Raw genomic sequence first — 21,601 nt, 5'->3', positions numbered from 1 at the left:
AATAATTTTATCACCTCTCACAACAATATTATTTTCAATGGCTAACTCATCTTTAACTTTGAAATAGCTCATCATATCACCAGACATTTTTCTTTCTTCTGTTCATCCTTTTAAGATATACTCTTTCACTTTGTTTAATGCCAAATCGTTCCCCATTTCAAGTAGCCATACGTCCTCTTGTAAACTGTCTTGTACATTGCATACCAAATTAATATCAAACGAAGTAATCACAACTTGACAATCTTCTTCTTCACTGTCTTCCAGATTAGACACAGGAGGAGGAAACCTAGACATGCAATCGGCATGTACATTCGCTTTACCTTTTACATATTCTAATTGATATTGGAAGCTTTGCAGCCTAGAAGCTAATCTTGCTAAACATGCAGACATGGTACGAACACCACCTGGTGCCATCATATAAATAAGGGGCTTGTGGTCAGTTTTTATAATGAATTTGGTGCCCCATACAAATATCCTAAAATGTTAAGCACCCCAAACGCATGCTAGGAGTTCCCTCCCTATGACAGAATAATGTTACTCAGCCTCTTTCAAGGCTCTGGATGAGAAGGCCACAACCTATTCTCTTCCGTTGTCCCTTTGAATTAATACTTCCCCTAAACCAGTGCTGCTAGCATCAACCATGATGATACACTGTTTACCACACACAAAAGGTTTTAAACAAGGAGCATTCCCAACAAATTCTTTTAAAGTACTAAAAGCAGTTGACAAATCATTTGATCAAACAAATTTCACATTTTTCTTGAGGAGGCACTTCAATGAATCTACTTTAGATGCATAATTTGGAATGAACTTGGCATAAAATTCAGTAAGACCAAGAAATGCTACAAGTTGTTCCTTTGAACTGGGAATGGGGGCATTAACGATATTTCTTACATGATTACATTTAGGTTTAATGCCCAAACCACTGTTAGTATGTCCCAAGTATTCCACTTCAGTTGCCCTAAATCTGCATTTATCAAGACGAAGGGTAAGACCCTTATTAGACAAAGCAGTAAAGACTTGTTTTAATTATTGTCAAGCTCACCAATATTCTTACCATAAACAAGTATATCATCCTGAAAGGCTATTGCACCTGTTAACCCCTCCAAGGTTACTTTGCCGCAGGCGCGCCGAAGGCATGCCAAAGGCACGCCAAAGGCAAGCCCGTCTGCGCCCATAGGCGATCTGACACCGACCTGCGCCAGGGACCCTGCATCTCTGACAACCCACCGGTACAACTCTGCCGTGTAGGGCGGTGGAATCTGACTATATGGTTGCCCCCACTTTTTTCCTGTTGTTTTGCTGGTTTATGACTTAGTTGGACTGGGATCCTGCTATTCAGGGCCCCAGTCTATCTGCTTTCTCTGTAAAATGGTTTCCATGTACATTAGGTACATTTCTAATTGGATTCTGGAGTGCCTTATAAGCCGCTAGTATATGGTATACTATGTACCTAGGGCATAGGTACCTCAGAGGCCTACCAGGGGCTGAAGCATGTATTATGCCACCCCTGGGAAGCACTCTAAAATGGCACCACAGGTCTGCTACTGCAGACTGGGTAAGGGTGTGTTTGCACTCCTTACTGTGGTATAGGCTACCCATATCCACCTATATATATACAGACACATTTAAACCTATAAGTCACCCCTATGGCAGGCCTTGACAATCCTGAAGGCAGAGTGCTTGGTTTTGTGTGAGAGGGTGCCCAAGCAGGAGCTGAGTCCCTCTGCAGCTTTCGGAAATACTTCCTTATGGCTGTTATGTGATACAGCCATACCATATACTCTTAAGTGCATTATAACCTCGCGGTAAATGCTAACTTTGGAATGGCTGCATCAAAACATGTCGTGTTTGGTGTCAAACATCTTGGAATGCTACCCCCCACCAGTTCTGGTGGAGGGGGTAGCATTCCACCCTTCTAGAGGGAGAGACATTTTCACACTGGTCAAACCTGGTAGGACTTTCCTGAGCCCTGGCATCACAAAATGGATGCCTCTGCCACAGACACTGATCTGGCCTCCTGCTGCTGACCGAAACTCCGGCAGGGGAGGCCTGGAAAATAGGTTTCCTGTCGAAGGGCGGTGTAACCACCTCCCCAGACAGGCAGATGTGTATTGGAGCTGGGCGGGAGCACTCTCTGGTGCTTTGAAGTCCTGCACTGGGGGCACGTTTGCTGTCCCTGTGCATAGTCCAGTTCAAACCGGTTGCAGGGGCTACCTGCCTCATCTCTGGTGTGAAACTGGACAAAGGAAATGGGTGTAACCACCCCTCTTTCCAAACCCTCCCATAGGTGGGTCCCTAAAGTATGTCCAATCCCCAAACTTAGTATAAGTATGGGAACCCAGTCCTTGTGACTTTAGATTACCCCGGATGAAACTCTACAACATATATCCTGGACCTTCGACTTTCTATCTCGACTAGAAAACGGAAGAAATCTCCCTTGGGGTCAAGGAGTGACTCCCCTGAAGCTCCCACCGGATGCCGAAGTCTTTGCATCACCAGAGGCAGATTTCCAGACTTCCCCGAGGCTACCCTGAGTCCACAGCAAAGCTGAGGCCCGTGGCTATCGTGGGTGATGTGGAACCGTGACCCCTGGACACCGTAAACATTTGCAGCAACACTATCTTCTGGGACTTCCTCGAAGTTGTGCTTTGGGCTTTGAGTAGCCCCAGCACTGAGCACCTTCTGCACTGAAGATTGCTGTCCTCCACTCCACGAGTGACTCGTGGGCCAGTTTCAAGTGCGACCGCTTGAGGGTCCTTTGCGATCGCTAGCCCGTTGGCTAGGAGGTCCCCACGAAGGCAACTCCTTTTCTTCTAGGGCTTTCTTGGATGCTCCAGATGTGCCCTGATGTACCCTTGCTGGGTGAGTCCCTCAGACCTTGCTGGTCTGTACCGCAGTCCTTTCTCCGAATTCCTGTGACTTGCCGTTGCCAAGGCTTGTTGGGTCCAATCTGGTCGCCGACACCACAGCACTCGACAAACTTTGTGGGACTGCTCGAATCCGGCTCATGGACTTCGTCGACGCCTCCTGGACCTCTTGGCTGAAGAGTCAAGACACCCATCAACTCACCTGAAGCACCCAACATCTGTGGGCATTGGTCCATCCTGCCCTTGGTCACTGGCTAGTGACCCAGACTCTGTCCCCTCTGCTTTCAGGTTCCTTCCATCCTAGATCCAGACTTGGATCTCTTCGGACACTTCTCCACTTCACGGCAGCAGCAGTTCTTTGCAGGCTTCCATTGCAATCGACGACGTGACTCGACACCAAAAGACAGCTATGCACCCGGCTTCCCTGGGTGACGTAACTTGAGTACTCCAGTGCTCCCGTGGGTGCTAGCCCTAGAACTTCTTAAGTTTAAAATGGTTTGGTCCTGACTCGATTCTAAGTGTCCCTAATCTTTAAATTTCCAACCGCGACATTGCCCATAGAAGCTTACGGGAACCCGTGGTTGTGTTCACACACTGCATACAGTCCCTGTGGGTCCCCTGTGTCACTACCTTGGGTGGTTCCTTGGGGTCCCAGCAAATCTACAGGCTCTAGGCCTTGTGTCTAGTTCAGTCGTGGTTCTTATACCACTTTTTTGGTATATGGTTTGGTACCCCCCTAATGCCCAAACGTGTATTTGTGCTATTACTGTTGATTGCTAACTTGTAACTTAAGTACTTCGAACTAAAATAATAGAGTTGGGGTTTTAGGTTTAGGTAACGGCGCCACAGGGAAATTAAGCATAAATTATCTATTTGTCTGAAGTATTTTGATGGTGCTAGAAGGTGGGAAGTACCGCCTAACTCCCCAGAAAAAAGAGCCAAAGCTCTACAAAATATGGCATTCAGTCCTTAGCACACATCCTTTTTGTATCACAAACAAATTGTTAGGTGTTCTCACAAATAACAGTACAGAACTTAAGTTGAACAGAATAAATTAGTCTTCTTTTGAAAGTAGTTCTTTATTCTTAGGTGTCTTCCGTGCGATACACAACATCCAGCCGACACGTGTTTCGTCGCTACATGGGAAAGTATGTCCCGCGACTTTTTCAAGGCTGTGTTTTAAAAGAAAATTAAAAACCTGTCTAGTACATAACTTGAATACATGTACTCAGTTGCAATGTCAACCAAAATAGGTGGTGAAACTCACGAACCGGCTACCAGTGGGTGAACAGGTCGTCCAAGATATACAAAATACCAAATATCCTTGACATTAGAGTGTACAATAATCATACTTGAAATAGGCTAATTATGATTTTCATAAGGAATGGAGAGAACTGTGTAAAAGTGCTATAGTGGGGAAATGCGCTGAAGGAATCATGGCTAGTCGTGATTTGTAGTGGTGAAAGTGAACAGAATCGTGGTGTGATGTGACTGAGTTCATTATGGTGTGTTTAATACCGAAAGTGGTGCGTCTATGTGTGCGGTCATGCATCGATATCTATTGTGCCATTTGTCATATGATTAGATCATGACAGTGAATTCATCATAACGTGCAATCATAGCTACCTATCTTTCGTTCGTTTAGGTAGTTCTAAAAACGAAAATACAAATAATCATAATTAGTATTATTGAGAAGGGCTCCACAACGTTCAGTGGCCAAAGTAAACTGGGCATTATTAATTAAAGAAAGCACCTACTTCAAAAGTGGTGATAATTCCAAACCACCTGGGGTTTCAGTAGTGGTAACGTCAGTATTCCTCTGAGGTTGTTGACCTTTTCAGGTACTATTAAAACCTATTTCCAGTGCTGTAGAAAGTGAATTAAGGACAAGGGTAAATAAGTTTGTTCTTGTATTGTATCCAAAATTTGCATCAAAAGAGTCGCTCAGTTTACTACAAATATATGTTAATACTTGTGTTAGGATATTAGAAATGATGATCCACACGAAAACGCTGGCCTAATATTAATCAGAGCGTTTGTTTAGGAGAACGTTGAATATGTATTACGCGCTATTAAATGTGCTAGCCTAAACAGAAAGGAGCATGACGAGTACATACATGCCCCGGTCAATGTTCGTCCCCATATTATATTTATCTGCTCCTAATTTGAGAAAATGGTGACTTCCCAAATTATGTTAAGTCAACAGAGTGCAGACAGCCTGAAAGCAGTCTTGTAGTTAACCGATATTCGAAAGAAGAATACCGGGTAAAGTTATAGCAGTTATATCACCGCGCTCGCAAGCAAAGAAAACGGTGACTTCCCAAGATGCTAAGTGCGGCACAATTTAGTCAGCCAGAAGAACAGTCATGTTGTTAAACATTATTTAAAAGGAGAATATCGGGTGAGGTTGCATCAATAATCTCACCGCGCTCGCAAGCAAAATTACTCTCTATTCAAAGAAGCCGCCTGTGTTGCAAGAGCTTACCGTATCTGTCTGAAAATCGGGCCGGAAAACCTCCTGTGTCTGGTTTCCCTTTCGGAAGTGTAACAACACGAGTCAGTTTCCCTAGTGTTTATATTTCCGGTTATGTGCGTCAAAAAACGTGATCACGTGACTTAGCATTGGGTTCCTTCTTGTCATGCAGTGAGTGGAAGAAGGACTTAGCGTGAAGTGGTTATGGATTCGGCCATCTTAGAAGTATAAGAAGTAATGAGTATTGAAGCTTATATTCTGTGACTAGGTCTCTCCAGCTTATAAAACCAGTACATGATTAACAATCCTGTGATTATATGGAAATATTAGAAGGTAAAATAACACAAAAAAGAAAACTTGTGATCAGAAAAACGTCGCAACATGGAAAAACATACTTTTAAATATGATGTATATAGTAACATATCTTTAGATAAATACAACCTATGATATTAGTCATAGTGGTTACTTGTGCTACTCTGATCAGTGTGTGGTAGAGTAACCGAATTATTTATACTGTAAAAGGTCAAGGTAAACAAGGAACTGTGAGTTCGAACTATGTGCATGCTAACTCGAACAAAAGTACAGAGGGTCTCACCTGCCTAGGAAGTAGTGTAATTCATGGTCAATATTAAGACCATGTTCCACACTACGCATTTTTAAGATCCATTGGGCCTCTCGTTGTCTCAGTATCAGTTCTCTATTGCCTCCTCTCGGACTAATTGGGACATGTTCTATGCCATAGAATTTGAATGTGCGGTTGCCTGTTTGCGCATTGCAAGTAGACATGTGTGCTGCAAGTGGGTATCTCATGTCTACCTGTCTGATTGCTCTTGTATGTTCCCCTATGCGGTCCCGCAAGGGTCTGATAGTGCTACCAATGTATTGTTTGTCACATTTGCATTGTATTATATATACAACAAATTTAGTTAAACAATTGATGTTGGAATTGATTTTGTATTTTCTTCCCTCAGGTCCTAAGAATTCAGTCTTGCGATCATCAGCCCATTTGCATGTGCTACAGTGACCGCATGAGTAGAAACCACATGAATATTGGCTAAGCCAATTAGTCCTCCCAACCGTTTTGGGATAGCTTGGGCTCAGTAAGTTCCTCAATGAAGCCCCTCTCCTGTATGTTATGGCTGGTTTGTCCGTGACGTACTCACTGAGGGTGTTGTCTGCCTTTAATAGGTGCCAGTGTCTATTAAGGATCTTTTTCAGAACTGCCGACCAATTATTATACCCTGTGATCAATCTGATCCTTTGATCTTTGTCATCTTGTTTGGGTTTGTCTATTAATGTTTCCTGTTGGGTCATTTTGTCTATTCTTTCTTCCGCTTTTTTGAGTAAGGGTTTACTATAGCCTCTCCTTCTGAACCTAGATATTACTCCCTTCTTATATGTGTGGAATTCATCATCCCTACTACAATTTCGTCTAGTTCTTGTCAGTTCTCCAAAAGGAATGGAACGTATCTGGTGGTAGGGGTGTGCACTGCTAGCGTGCAACAGAGAATTGCATGCTGTTGCCTTCCGGTACAGTCTACTTTCAATTTTGTTATTGTAAATATATAGTTCCACGTCTAGGAATGATATGTGTGTTTTACTATGTTCCATGGTGAATCTAATATTACACTCATTACTGTTCAGAAATTCAAAAAAACTCAAAAGTTTGGTATTTGTACCTGTCCAGATCATGATACAATCGTCGATATAGCGACCCCAGAATAAAATAGAGTCATTAAATTCTGCACCTGATGGGCCCCAGATTCTCGTCTCCTCGAACCAACCCATAAACAGGTTGGCATACGAGGGAGAAAATCTGGAGCCCATCGCTACTCCCTGTGTCTGTCTGAACCACTGTTGTTTGAAAAGGAATACATTGTTGTCCAATATGAGTTCTATCATCACAATGAGCATTTCTGTATGGTTCCAGGAGCTAGCTGCCCTTCTGTTCAACATCCTTTTGACAGCACTAATGCCAATGTCCCTTTTTATACTGGTGTACAAAGCGGTTACATCTAGCGTTACCATAGTCATGTTATCTTCCCAGTTTAGATCCGCTAGAACACTCAGAATATGTTTCGTGTCCCTTATGTATGAGGCTAAGTTAGTCACTAAAGGCTTTAGAAAAATGTCTACATATTCAGATATTCTCTCTGTAGGGCCACCTATCCCAGATATTATGGGTCTGCCTGGTGGGAAAGGAAGGTTCTTATGTACCTTAGGTACAGTATATATGCATGGGTATCTCGGTCGATCTACTTTGAGATAGGTGTATTCATTTTCGTCGAGCAGTCCCTGTTCTTGCCATTTTCTTACTTGTGTATTGATATACTTGGTTAGCATCCACATAGGATTACCTATTAGGGCTTCATAGCAATTAGGGTCACTTAACTGGGTCTGTATTTCTTGTTCATAGTCTGTGCTACGCATGACCACCATGTTTCCACCTTTGTCTGCTTCCCTTATGGTAATGTCCCTGTTGTTGCTGAGTGTTCTGAGTGCCAATCTTTCTTGTTGTGTGAGATTATCTCTCTTCATGCGTGAGGCCGAGTTCTTGATGTCATGTTTGTCTAGTTCAGCTGTGACCAATTTATAAAATAGGTCTATGTTATTACCTGCTGTGAGTGTAGGTGTCCATTTAGATTTTTCTTTTAGTTTGCTAGTAATACTGTAATCTGGGTCAATATTTAGGTCTCTCATTATTATGTCAGTCGACACTAGTTCGTCTTCACAATCAGTTAAAGATAACAACAATCTGGTGTCTAGTAAGTCCTGTATCGTTTGTTCATTGGGTAATAATAAGCCAAGATTTTGCTGCATGTCTTTATTGGCCACTTTGTTCAGTTCAAAATGCTTTTTCAGTTTTAAGCGTCTGGTAAACTTAAACAAATCAATTTTAGTTGTACAGATATCACCAATGCTGCTTGGGCAAAAGCTCATCCCTTTAGAGAGTACGGACACCATATCATTTGTAAGTTCTACATCAGATAAATTCATAACCGTTAAATCATTCATTTCTTCACATTCCAGGACCTTGTCCTTACCCCTGGACGTTCCGTTTCTCGTAACTCCAGTCTCATCAAGAGACTAGAGGGGTGTGTTTTATCCTAAATACATATTTTAAATATATACCTAGTGTGGTTGTCCTTTCATTTGATCATTCAAGAGATTACAGACTGGGAAAAAAAGCTGCTTTACATTCCTTCAAGACTTAGCCTGACGGCTGCTCTCCATAGCTACCACTAGGATAGCTTTCAGTAAAGGTTGTCTTTAACCTATTCACCATAAGGGGTTGTTTGGACTGATACAAGGTGCCCACTAGAACTAGTGGACAGCATATATCAGGCCACATTTTCACATTGGTGTGCAGCGTGTGGGATTCCAGCCTGCTATTGTTTTACCAGATAATCTCAATTGACTTGATCAACTGAAAACCACTAAAGGTACCTTAGGTACATATAATATCAAGTTTAGCTACAGTAAGTTCTACTGAACTTAGAGTTGTGTTTTAAGGGATGGCACACCCTTTGTACAACTCAAGAGAGTTTAATAGGCCACACTAGTGTAGGTAGTGCAATACACCACACCACATTAGTAATGTCTAACCAGCCAGGAACCAGTGGGTCCCTACCAGGAACCAGTGAGCTCCTTCCCTATAAATATGAGGATCTCTCCTTTGTTCAGCTTAGGGCCTTACGTTCCAATAGGAAGCTGAAAACAGGCAAAAGCCCATCCACCCAGCATCTCATAAAGATACTTAAGCTGGATGATATCACAGGCCTCATGTGGTAGACAGTGTGGGTGGGGCAGCAGGTGAGGTGGGCCTAGGGTTAGCAATTCCCCTGACCCTACCCCTAATGCTGAGCAGACTGATGACAATGATCAGGATCTGGTGAACACAGCTCTCCTGTATGAGGCTGAGGAGGATGACAACAATGCTCCTGCCTTTATTCCTCCAGGTAGAGTTGAATATAGGGCTAGAAGGATGAGAACTCTGCCAAGGGGATCTGTCCAGTCTAACTCCTCTGTAGGGACCTCTGTCTCTTCTCACAGAGGAAGGAAAACCTCCCAGGAGAGGAGAGAGAGACTGCTGAAGTATGAGCAAGACAAGTTCAATCTCAGAAAGCAGCAGATGACCTTAGATAGGGAAGCCCTAGAGCTCTACAGAGGTAGTAAAAACTAGGGACTACAGTCCCTTGGTGGCAGCAATTTCCCTAGAGATAGGGAGAGGTCTTATGACCATAGAAACCTAAGTAAGATTGTCCCTCCCTACCAGAGTGGGGATGACATCCACAAATGAATAACTGCCTTGGAGAGGGCCTGTAAAGTACAGAAGGTCCCTAAAGGTCAGTGGGCAGCAATCTTATGGCTCTCCTTTGCAGACAAAGGCAGAGTTGAGTTCCTCACTGTAAGAGAAGAGGATGCTGATGATTACAAGGTCTTGAAGAGTGCTCTGATTGATGGGTTTGGCCTAACCACTGAACAGTATAGGTTGAAGTTCAGAGACACCCAAAAAAGCTCAGACTCAAGACTAAGTAGACATTGTTGATTGTGCTACTAAGGCTCTGGAAGGTTGGATATATGGCAGCAAAGTGCATGACTTTTCAGAATTGTACAAGTTGATTATGAGGGAGCAGATCCTTAGTAATTGTCAAAACCAGCTTTTACATCAGTACCTGGTGGACTCTGATCTGACCTCTCTCCAGGAATTGGGAAAGAAGGCAAACAAATGGGTCAGAACCAGGGTAAGGCCTAAGAATCAGGGGGGGTGACCAGAAAAAAGATTCTACCAAGCCCCAAGAGAAAGGTGGGGATAAATCGAAGGATAAGTCCACTACAGGGCCCCAAAAGTCCTCTTCTGGGGGTGGGTCCCAAACTCCTTCCTCTCCTGAAGAGAAACCATATTGCCATGTCTGTAAAATTCCTGGGCACTGGAAAACTGATCCCAGTTGCCCCAGGATTGGCAATAAAGAAAATGTTCCACCAACTAACACTACCACCCCTCTTGGTGCTACCAGTAGTAATCCCCCAGTTGGGAGTAGTGCAGCCAAACGTTAGGTGCTTTTGCAAGTGGAACAGAGGTAGGCCCCAATTTAGGAAGGGCCTCCTCACCTGACTCCTCTGACTGTGATGGTGGCATTGGATTTTCCACTTTTACCATAGGTCCCAATGCATTGGGCAGGTATAGATTGGAGCCAATGATTAATGGTCAGAAAGCTGTGGCCTTCAGGGACACATGGGCTAGTGTCACCATGGTGACAGGGAAACTAGTCCCCCCTCAGCAGCTTTTACCTGAGTTTAAATACCAGGTGACCAACATAGATGGTGTCAGAACAGATCACCCCATGGCCATAGTCAACCTCAGCTGGGGAGGGGTCACAGGCCCAAAAAGAGTGGCAGTGTCCCCAAACTTGCCTTTTGTTTGCCTGATGGGCAATGATCTGGAAATTTCAGCCTGGGCTGAAGTTGAACACCAAAATCATCTAAGAATGCTGAGCATCCCTGAAAGAGTTAGGGGGGCTGTGATGGCCACAGCCCAAACCCAGAAAATATTTGGAGTGGTGGAGCCTGAAATAATGGCCCACTCTCCACCACACAAGAGCACAAGGGTTGAGGATAAGTCTTCTTCCCCCAGACAATAGGTAAGTGTCAGCCTCCTCAGGGAACTGATCCTACCCCTTGTGAAGTGACTGCCCCAGAGGTTGTCAGGCCTGGCCTGGCAACACCCCTGATGGCAGTGGAACCTTCCAAGGTGGTACCCAGTCTGGAGCAGGTAACCTGCCCCTCTCTTCCCTGCCTCAGTCAGCCCAGGGCTGCAGAGGTCAGCTAGGTCAATGGACCCCACAGGGCCCTCTGTCCAGAGGAACCCCCCATCAGCAGATTAGGGGCACCCAGTCTAGTAGCCTTAGCCAGGTGAGAATTCCTCAACACACTGAGGGATCCCCATTACCATTGTGTAGGGACCTCCCCCAGCAGGACTCTGTTGGGCAAGGGCAAACATGGGACCCAAAGGTTCCAAACCTTCCCAGCCCCTCCAGTGTTCCACCCAAAGGGACCCAACCCCCAGCTGTAGGCAGCCAGAGGTTGACCCTTAGAGCAAAGTACAACTTAGTCATGGAAAGTAAGACATCCATGGAGACAAGTGATCTGAGGAAGCTGAGGCCAACTTTATTAGGGCCTCACTTCTCTACCCAGACACCTCACCAGCCTTCTACTTTGCCAAAACACACCACAGGTAGTAATTCCCCATGGTGGAGATCCACTAATGTCCTTAGGGTGAGGAATAGCTTAGTGGACCATAAGACAGGGGACAACCATGCTAGTGCAGGTGCTTCATTATATGGCCACTTAGTCAATAAAGACTCAACTGGCCAAGGCTAGCCTTATCTCCTTTCGCTTGCGGGGGGGGGGGGGTTATGTAGGAAGGTGCAATCTGACTATATGGTTGACCCCACTTTTTTCCTGGTGTTTTGCTGGTTTATGAGTTAGTTGGACTGGGATCCTGCTATTCAGGGCCCCAGTCTATCTGCTTTCTCTGTAAAATGGTTTCCATGTACATTAGGTAAATTTCTAATTGGATTCTGGAGTGTCTTATAAGCCGCTAGTATATGGTATACTATGTACCTAGGGCATAGGTACCTCATAGGCCTACCAGGGGCTGAAGCATGTATTAGGCCACCCCTGGGAAGCACTCTAAAATGGCACCATAGGTCTGCTACTGCAGCCTGGGTAAGGATGTGCTTGCACCCCTTACAGTGGTATAGGCTACCTATATCCACCTATATATACATATAGACACATATAAACCTATAAGTCACCCCTATGGCAGGCCTTGCCAATCCTGAAGGCAGAGTGCTTGGTTTTGTGTGAGACGGTGCCCAAGCATGAGCTGAGCCCCTCTGCAGCTTTCGGAAATACTTCCTTATGGCTGTTCTGTGATACAGCCATACCATATACTCTTAAGTGCATTGTAACCTCGCGGTAAATGCTAACTTTGGAATGGCTGCATCAAAATATGTTGTGTTTGGTGTCAAACATCTTGGAATACTACCCTCCTGCCAGTTCTGGCGGAGGGGGTAGCATTCCACCATTCTAGAGGGAGAGACATGTTCACACTGGTCAAACCCGGTAGGACTTTCCTAAGCCCTGGCATCAAAAAATGGGTGCCTCTGCCACAGACACGGGTCTGGCCTCCTGCTGCTGACCGAAATTCCGGCAGAGGAGGCCTAGACAATAGGTTTCCTGTCGAAGGGAGGTGTAACCACCTCCCCAGACAGGCAGATGTGTATTGGGGCTGGGCAGGAGCACTCTCTGGTGCTTTGAAGTCCTGCACTGGGGGCACGTTTGCTGTCCCTGTGCATAGTCCAGTTCAAATCGGTTGCAGGGGCTACCTGCCCCATCTCTGGCGCAAAACTGGACAAAGGAAATGGGTGTAACCACCCCTCTTTCCAAACCCTCCCATAGGTGGGTCCCTAGAGTTGGCCAACCCCCTATCTTAGTATAAATATAGGAACCCAGTCCTTGAGACTTTGGATTACCCTGGACAAATCTCTGCAACATATATCCTGGACCTTCGACTTTCTATTTTGACTAGAAGACGGAAGAAATCTCCCTAGGGGTCAAGGAGTGACTCCCCTGCGTGGCAGGCACCAAAGAAGCAACTGTCCGGTCTGCAACTCTGAAGCTCCTACCGGACGCCGAAGTCTTTGCATCACCAGAGGTAGATTTCCAGACTTCCCAGAGGTTACCCTGAGTCCACAGCAAAGCCGAGGCCCGTGGCTATCATGGGTGACGTGGAACCATGACCCCTGAACACCATGATCTTTTGCCAGTACATCCTCTTCCTGGTCTTCCTCAAAGTTGTGCTTTGGGCTCTGAGTAGCCCCATCGTGAAGCACCATCTGCACCAAAGCTCTCTGCCTCCACTCCACAAGTGACCCGTGGGCCAGTTTCCAGTGTGACTGCTTGAGGCTCCTTTGCGATCACTGGCCCATTGGCTAGTGGGTTCCCACAAAGGTGACTCCTTTTCTGCTTGGGCTTTCCTGGTTGCTCCAGATGTGCCCTGACTTACCTTCACTGGGTGAGTCCCCCAGACCTTGCTGGTCTGCACCGATTTCTTTCTTCTATTTCCATTTGACTTGCTGTTGCCAAGGCTTATTGGGTCCATTCTGGTCACCAACACCGCAGCACTTGACAGAGTTTGTGGTACAACTGGAATCCAGCTCCTGGTTGTCATCGACACCTCCTGGACCTCGTGGCTGCAGAGTCAAGACACCCATCAACTTACCTGAAGCACCCGACGTCTGTGGGCATTGGACTATCGTGCCCCTGGTCACTGGTAAGTGACCCAGACTCTGTCCCCTCTACTTTCAGGTTCCTTCCATCCTTGATCTGGGCTTGGATCTCTTCGGACACTTCTCCTCTTCACGGCAGCTGCACTTTTTGGTCAGCTTCCATTGAAAACGACACCGCAACCCGACACCATTTGACACCTATGCACCTGCTTCCCTGGGTGAGGTAACTCGAGTACTCCGGTGCTCCCATGGGTGTTGGCTAGGGGTGGGCGGAATTTGCGAAATCCACTTTCATAAATTGTCGCGAAAATGTTAAAAATTATCGCAAACACGCGGAAATATCGCGAAAATGCAGAAGTTTTTTTCCGGCATGTTCGCGAGATTTTCTGCATGGTTGCAGCTCGCCAACTTACCCATGTGGTTGCTCGCGGGCACGGCCATCTTGTTTTCAGTTGTCTCGCGGTGCATTATCGCGAGAAAAAAGACGTGATCGCGCGTCGCATGACGTCACTGCGGACGCGAACTGTCGCGAGACAGCGCAAATGGCTAAAACAATACAACATCTCATGGAGAACGCGACCGGATCGGGAAAACTTGTCGGCGAACGCGGGGATTCAGGTAAGGCGATCGCGCGCGCGCGAGAATGTATTATTTTACAGCGCGAGCAAGAACCAAATTATCGCAAAGCTGCGGAATGCGGAAATTTTGACATTTCTGCGCTCTCCGCAGAACGCGGAAATGCCAAATTATCGCAAATTCCGCGAACGGAACGGAAATTTTGCCCAGGCCTACTTAGAACACCCTTTCTACTACTCAAGAGAGTTTAGTAGGCCACACTAGTGTAGGTAGTGCAATACACCACACCCCACTAGTAATATCTAATCAGCCAGGAACTAGTGGGTCCCTGCCAGAAGCCAGTGGGCTTCTCCTCTATAAATATGAGGATCTCACCTTTGCTCAGCTTAGTGCCTTATGTTCTATTAGGAAGCTGAAGACAGGCAAAAGCCCAACCACCTATCATCTCTTGCAGATACTCAGGCTGGATGATCTCTCAGGGCCTAGTGGGCCTGAAGGGGTAGGCAGAGTGGGTGGGGCAGCAGTTGGGGGTGGACCTAAGGGTAGAACTCCCCCTGGCCCAACCTCTGCTGCTGCCCAGACTGATGACAATGATCAGGATCTGGTAAACTCAGCTCCAATGGATGAGGATGAGGATGAGGATGAGGAGCACAATGGCCATCTCTTTGCCCCTCCAGGAAGAGTTGAAAGTAGGGTTAGAAGGGATAGATCTCTCTCAAGGGAGTCTGTCCATTCTACCTCATCTATAGGGACCTCTGTTTCTTCTCCCAGAGGGAGGGAAACCTCCCAGGAGAGGAGAGAGAGACTGCTGTAGTATGAGCAAGCTCAATTTAACCTCAGAAAGCAATGGTTGGCCCTAGATAAGGAAGCCCTAGAGCTCTACAAAGCTAGAAAAAAGGAGGGACTAGAGTCCCTTGGTGGCAGCAACTTCCCTAGAGATAGGGAGAGGTCTTACGGCAGGCTGAACGAGCCTGGAGAAAAGAATACTGCCCTACCCGGAAACAATATTATATTACCATTCTTAAAGAATACAAACAAGCCATCTTGGCAGCTAAAACAGAATATTTCTCGGAGTGCATTTTATCTGCTGAAAGCCAACCACGGGAGATCTTTGCCACCGTTCATGAGTTGGCATCCTCGAATAGAACTCTGCCCAAGATCTTCCCCTCTCAGGTGTTATGCGACTCATTAAATGAATTCTTTCTTGATAAAATAACTTGTATCAAAGCCAACATCCCCCCTTCCTCGTTTACTCTCCCTCAACCCCCCCTTCCAGGCAATGCCTTGTCCCTCACTTCCATCCCCCCACTCACCAGAGAAACCCTGCTTCCCTTACTTAGCCGCGTCAAGTCAGACTCCCCAGCTGACATTGGCCCAGCACGTATTCTTTGCCAGATCTTTGCCAAATGTCCATCCCCGATTCTTACCCTTCGTAATGACTGTTTCATGCACGGTTTTGTCCCTGTCGCTTTCAAGAAGGCTATTATTCTTCCTATACTCAAAAAACCGGGGGCCGATCCCACATCCACGATGAATTACCGACCGATATCCCTTCTCCCTTATCTGAGCAAGATAGCTGAGTCTCATGTCACCCAGACACTTAGCATTTTTATTGAGGACAGCAATTACCTTGCACCCTGCCAGGCCGGTTTTCGTCCCCGCCATTCTACGGAGAAGTTGGTTATTTCAGTCATGGATCAACACAGGGAGGGTCTTGATACTAGCACCCCTCAGGCTCTGGTCTTCCTGGACCTATCCGCCGCCTTTGACACGGTAGACCATTCCATCCTCTTGTCCTGTGTCGAGGCGGCGGGCATAGGAGGACAAGCACTGACCTGGATAGGCTCATTCCTGGCCGATCGTACCCAGGCCGTTCATTTGGGAGAATTTTCTGCCCCCCCTCGCAGGGTTCAATGCGGTGTCCCTCAGGGCTCCTCTCTTTCCCCTTTATTATTTAATCTTTATATCTTTCCTCTCATTTTTGCACTACAACAAATGGAGGTCACAGTCTATAACTATGCTGATGACCTACAACTCATTTTTAATTTCTCTTCTCCCTCATTAGCCGTCTCTGCCTTCCAGTCTGTCATGCTGTTTATCCGGGAATGGATGAATGTGAACCATCTTAAACTTAACCCGGATAAAACGGAGTTGATTTTGACAGGTGGCAGTAGCAACCCCTGGTCTCCCTCCTTTTGGCCTTCTTCCCTCGGCTCCCCTCCAATGCCCTCCCATTCTGTTAAGACTCTTGGCATCACACTTAATCATCATTTGACTCTTCACTCTCATATTAGCTCGGTTGTCTCTTCTTGTTTTTTCACTTTGCGCATCATTAAGAAAGTTTCTCGGTTCTTCACTCCCTCTGCACTCAAGCTGATTGTAATGGCCATGGTTTTATCCAAGATTGATTACGGGAACATCATTTATAATGGTGCCCCCGGCTACGCACTTCAACGCCTTCAGATGGTACAGAACCAGGCAGCTCGTCTGGTACATGGTTTATCCAAATTTCATCATTCGTCACCTCTTCTTATTGCTCTTCACTGGCTCCCTATCAAGCAATGAGCCCTGTTCAAGCTCGGTTGCCTTACCTTCCAAGCCCGGTCGGGCACGGCCCCTGCCTTCATAAATTCTGCCATTACCAACTACTGCCCTTCCAGAGTCCTTCGTTCATCTGCCAAATCTCTACTAGTCATCCCTCGTTTTAAGAAACAGAGATCTGGAGGCCAGAAATTTGCGGTGCTCGCGCCCACTTTCTGGAACTCCCTCCCTCTCCACATTAGACTTTCTCCTTCCTGTATGGATTTCCGCAAGGTCCTTAAGACTTTTTTGTTTAAGCAGGCCTTCAATTTATAGTCCCCTGTACTCTTCTGCCCAGGAATTCCTCTAGCGCCATGAAACTGCTTTGTGAACGTGCGCTTTATAAGTTTTTAAAAATTCAAATTCAAATTCTTAAGAACATAGAAACCTAAGTAAGATTGTCCCTCTCTGCCAGAGTGGGATGACATCCACAAATGGATAACTGCCTTGGAGAGGGCCTGTAAAGGACAGAGGGTCCACCAAGGGCAGTGGGCAGCAATCTTATGGCTCTCCTTTCCAGACAAAGGCAGAGTTGAGTTCCTCACTGTAAGAGAAGAGGATGCTGATGATTACCAGGTCTTGAAAAGTGCACTGATAGATGGGGTTGGCCTAACCACTGAACAATACAGGTTAAAGTTCAGGGATAACCAAAAGGCACAAAATCAAGACTGGGTGGACTTTGTTGACTGGTCTGCTAAGGCTCTGGAAGGTTGGTTATTGGGCAGTAAGGTGTGTGACTTCACAGGATTGTACAATCTGATAATGAGGGAGCAGATTATTAATAACTGTCAAAATCAGCTGTTGCACCAGTACCTGGTAGACTCTGATCTGACCTCTCCCTAAGAATTGGGAAAGAAGGCAGACAAATGGGTGAGAACCAGGGTGAGGCAGAAGGTACAGAACCAAGGTGGTGACCCTAAGAAGCTAGATTCTAAGAACTCTGACAAGGGTGGGAAGAAGGGTAAAGACCAGAAGTCTTCACAAGGGAGCCAAAAATCTTCTTCAGATGGGGATTCACAGTCTAACAAAGGGAAAGGCCAAAAGAAACCAAGGTGCAAAGTCTGTAAGCAAAAGACACACTGGACCAGTGATTGCACCAAGTCCAAAGAGAATACAATAGCCTCCACCAATGCCCCTTAGGCACCTGCTCAACCTAGTGCAGTTACAATTGGTGGAGAGTGTACACAAGCCAAGGGTTTAGTAGGGTTGACCCTGGGTACTGAGTTGGGCTCTGGCCTAGCCAGATAAACCACTCAGGCTGTTCTTGTCTGTGATGGGGGCATGGATATGACCCCCTCTGTGAGTCCCAGTAACTTGGGCAAGTACAGGCAACAGCATTTAATCAATGGAGTACAGGCTTTGGCAATCAGGAGCAAGTGTCACTATGGTGACAAAAGATTTTGTGGATCCTGGGCAGATCATACTTGGTGAAATGTACCAAGTGACCAATGCTAGCAACGTCAGAACAGACCATTCTCCGGCAGTTGTTAACTTCTCCTGAGGAAGGGTAACTGGCCTTAAAAAGGTTGTGCTGAGTGCAAACCTACCAGTCAAATGCTTGCTTGGCAATGATCTAGAGACTTCAGCTTAGGCAGAAGTAGAGCTCAGGACTCATGCAGAAATGCTTGGCATCCCTGCCGATGTGTTTGCTGTGACCAGGTCACAGGCAGCCCATAATGTCTGAAACTGAACAGGCCTTGGATTCTGGAATGATGGACCAAGGACCAAGTGCCATCCAAGAAGAGGAGCAGAAGGGTTAAGGCAGAGCCTTTTCCCCTGACTCAAAAGGAGGATCAGTCTCTTGAGGGAGATGATCCCAGTCCTGAAGAATGAACTGTCCCAGAAGAGCTTGAGCCTGATCAGGTTGAGTTCTTTGGGACAGGGGGCCCTTCCAGGGCATATCTGAGCCAGGAGCAGCAGAGCTGCCCCTCTCTTGAACCCCTCAGACAGCAAGCTGCTTCTGAGGCTGCTGGGAATGCTAGTGGTCCCCATAAGGTATATTGGGATGAGGGTCTCCTGTATTCAGAGTGTAGAGACCACAAGCCTGGTGCCACCAGGAGGTTAGTTATACCTCTGAGGTTCAGGGGCTTCCTATTGACCCTAGCCCATGATATCCCTTTAGCAGGTCAACCGGGCCAGAACAAGACTTGAGACAGACTGGTCCCTCACTTTCACTAGCCCCACATGTCTGAAGGCACAACAGAGTTTTGTCACTCCTGTGTAACCTGCCAAGTCAGTGGCAAAGCAGGTGGCACTAAAAAGGCCCCCTGATACCACTACCTGTGGTGGGGGTGCCATTTGAAATGGTGGGGATTGACATTGTTGGTCCCATGGATCCCCAAACAGCATCTGGGCACAGATTTATCCTGGTGGTAGTGGATCATGCTACCAGGTACCCAGAAGCTATTCCCCTTAGGACCACTACAGCACCTGTGGTGGCAAGAGCCCTGTTGGGAATTTTCTCAAGAGTGAGTTTTCCTAAGGAGGTAGTATCAGACGGAGATACAAACTTTATGTCTGGTTACTTAAGAGCAATGTGGAAGGAGTGTGGAGTGACTTACAAGTTCACCACACCCTATCACCCACAATGCAATGGTTTGGTTGAAAGGTTCAACAAAACCTTTAAGGGCATGATTAAAGGGCTCCCAGAAAAGCTCAGGCAAAGATGGGACATTCTCTTGCCCTGCCTTTTGTTTGCATACAGGGAGGTGCCACAAAAGGGGGTTGGCTGCAGCCCCTTTGAACATTTGTTTGGTCACCCTGTGAGGGGTCCATTGTGTTTGGTGAAGGAAGGATGGGAGTTACCTCTCAAGCCCCCAAAGCAAGACATAGTGGACTATGTACTTGGTCTCCGCTCCAGGATGGCTGAGTACATGAGAAAGGCAACTAAAAACCTTGAGGCTAGCCAGGAACTGCATAAAGCCTGGCATGACCAAAAGGCTGTACTGACTGTTTACCAGCAAGGACAGAAAGTGTGGGTGTTGGAGCCTGTGGCCCCAGCAGCTCCCCAAGACAAGTGGAGTGGGCCCCACACTATTGTTGAACATAAGGGAGAGGTAACTTACTTAGTAGACCTAGGAACTCCCAGGAGTCCCCATAGGGTTCTCCATGTCAACAGGCTAAAGCCATATGTAGACAGGGCTGACATGGGCTTGCTGCTCATGGCTACTGATGAGGGACAGGAGGAAGAGAGTGACCCACTCCCTGACCTCCTCTCACAGAACCCTGATGATGGGTCAGTTGATGGTGTGGCCTTGGCAGGCAGCCTTACTGCCCAGCAGCAAACTGATTGCAGACAGGTGCTCAATCAGTTCAGAAACCTGTTTTCTCTGACTCCAAGTCAGACTACCTGGTGCACTCATGAAGTGGACACTGAGGACAGTCTGCATATTAAAAATAGGATTTATAGGCAACCTGACCATGTCAGGGACTGTATCAGGACAGAAGTCCAGAAAATATTGGATTTGGGAGTTATTGAACCCTCAGATAGCCCTTGGGCTAGTCCAGTGGTCCTTGTGCCAAAACCTCACACCAGTGGTGGGAAAAGAGAGATGAGGTGTTGAGTGGACTACAGGGGTCTCAATGCAGTCACTAGGACTGATGCCCATCCAATTCCAAGGGCAGATGAGCCTCAGCCAAGTACCTAAGCACATTTGACTTGACAGCTGGCTACTGGCAGATCAGACTAGCTGATGATGCAAAGCTAAAAACAGCATTCTCGACCCCAAGTGGGCATTACCAATTTGTGGTGATGCCCTTTGGTTTGAAGAATGCACCTGCCACTTTCCAAAGGTTGGTGAATACAGTTCTCACAGGTCTGTAAGCCTACAGTGCAGCTCATCTAGATGATATTGCTGTCTTTAGCTCCACCTGGGAGGATCACCTGGTCCACCCAAGGAATGTTTTGGATGCCGTGCAAAAGGCAGGCCTCACTATCAAGGCCACCAAGTGCCAGATAGGGCAGAGTCAGGTTGTGTACCTGGGCCACCTTGTAGATGGAGGCCAGGTTCAACCACTGCAGAGCAATATCCAGACCATCATGGACTGAGTTGCTCCAACCACCCAGACTCAGGTGAGAGCCTTCTTAGACCTGACTGGGTAGTATAGGAAATTTGTCAAGGGGTATGGATCAATAGTGACACTCCTGAATGACTTAACTTCTAAGAAAATGCCCCAAAAGTTTCAGTGGACAGCTAGCTGTCAAAAGGCATTTGATGACCTGAAGCAGGCCATGTGCACGTCTCCCATTCTACAGAGTCCTGATTACTCCAAGAAGTTCATTGTCCAAACCAATGCATCTGAATTGGGGGTAGGGGCTGTACTGTCACAATTGAATGATGAAGGCCAGGATCAGCCAGTAGCTTTCATAAGCAGAAGGCTGACCCCTAGAGAGAAACGTTGGTCATCCATTGAGAGGGAGGCCTTTGCTGTGGTTTGGGCTCTAAAGAAGTTGAGGCCATACTTGTTTGGTACTCACTTCCTTGTTCAGACAGACCATATGCTCCTCTTATGGCTAAATCAAATGAAGGGGAAAACCCCAAACTGCTTAGGTGGTCCATTTCCCTACAGGGGATGGACTTTACAGTGGAACATAGACCTGGGAGTAACCATGCCAATGTAGATGTACTCTCTAGGTATTTCCACTTAGAACATGAAGACTCAACTGGTCAAGGTTAGTTTAATGTCCCTGCGTTTGGGGGGGGGTTGTGTAGGAGAGTAGGATCTGCTTCACATGGGTACCCCCACTTTTTGCTGGTGTTTCACTGTTTTTCGACCTTAGCCTGGCTGTGGCCCTGCTAATCAGGAAC

Source organism: Triturus cristatus, chromosome 3_1 (assembly GCF_964204655.1).
Source record: "Triturus cristatus chromosome 3_1, aTriCri1.1, whole genome shotgun sequence".
NCBI classification, from domain to species: Eukaryota; Metazoa; Chordata; class Amphibia; order Caudata; family Salamandridae; genus Triturus; species Triturus cristatus.
Note: the sequence above shows the minus strand (reverse complement) of the source record.